The sequence below is a fragment of the Penaeus monodon genome, chromosome 34 (genome assembly GCF_015228065.2).
Source record: "Penaeus monodon isolate SGIC_2016 chromosome 34, NSTDA_Pmon_1, whole genome shotgun sequence".
NCBI classification, from domain to species: Eukaryota; Metazoa; Arthropoda; class Malacostraca; order Decapoda; family Penaeidae; genus Penaeus; species Penaeus monodon.
This window is the reverse complement of record NC_051419.1, coordinates 29,822,630-29,823,579: the sequence shown is the minus strand read 5'-3', so window position 1 is coordinate 29,823,579 and position 950 is coordinate 29,822,630. Positions and strand designations below refer to the sequence as shown.

The window sequence follows — 950 nt, the reverse complement described above, 5'->3', positions numbered from 1 at the left end:
TGAGCGTATATTCTTTCTTTCAATAATGAAACCTATAGACTAAAATCACATTGAAGAACATCCCAAGACAAAGACAGTTGTGAACATTGCAACCAACCACATTTCATCACATCCTCTCCTTTGCTAGCTAATTACTCTCAAAGTTTATCTTTTCATTTTTATCTCTCATTTTATTTTTTTCCTAGTAAGTCTAGTGATGATTTTCTATGCGTCATATAATTCCCTACTATCATTGTTGGCTGAGTTATTAATATCAGATGCTTAAAGAATATTATTTCAAATCTCTGAGGTCTTACAATGGAATTAAAATATATAATATCTTAACTAACTGAGGTCACGTCAAAATCAAAATAACCTTTTTAAAGTTCTGAAATAACGATATCAAAAGTGAAATGTCCCAATATCTTTTAATATAAATCAATGAGTGAACTAGAAATAAATGACAAATTTCTAGACACAAAGACCTGACTATACTAATTCTTTTTGACAACCTGTGAAAAAAAGAACGAGAGAAAAAAATGAAAATTAGCATAGACTTTTTACATCAGCATCCCTTAATAACTTCAAAGCAGGGTTATCATTCCCTAAGATACTTACACAAACATATCACAGTAATCTAAATGGAAATTCTTACATTCCAGAATCCAAGGTATCAAACTATGTTCTAAAATCAATATGTTATCATCTCCTTTGTCTGAAAGTAACATGCCTTGGGCAAGCTTAAGTGTATCAAATGAAAAGATTATTCTGCAGATATAAGAAAAAAATATTAACATTTCCTACAACTTCAGAAGATGCAGTATACTCATTTTTAAACTGGACTAGAACCTGCCAAACTACAGGAAATAAAACATCTGAAAAGAAGCTGAATCAGAGAATAACATGCAAAGGGCACAAGAATGCATTTCATGGAGTTAAGAGGTTGGAGATATCTAATCTTATAATGGACT

The 950-nt window shown here is 30.6% G+C and overlaps 1 protein-coding gene across 5 annotated transcripts in view; it reads right to left on the bottom strand.

Annotated features, from left to right (window-relative positions):
• The window catches only part of LOC119594699 (TBC1 domain family member 16-like), a gene marked incomplete at its 3' end in the record, with an annotated part of 16,016 nt that overhangs the window by 9,677 nt on the left and 5,389 nt on the right, over positions 1 to 950 (bottom strand).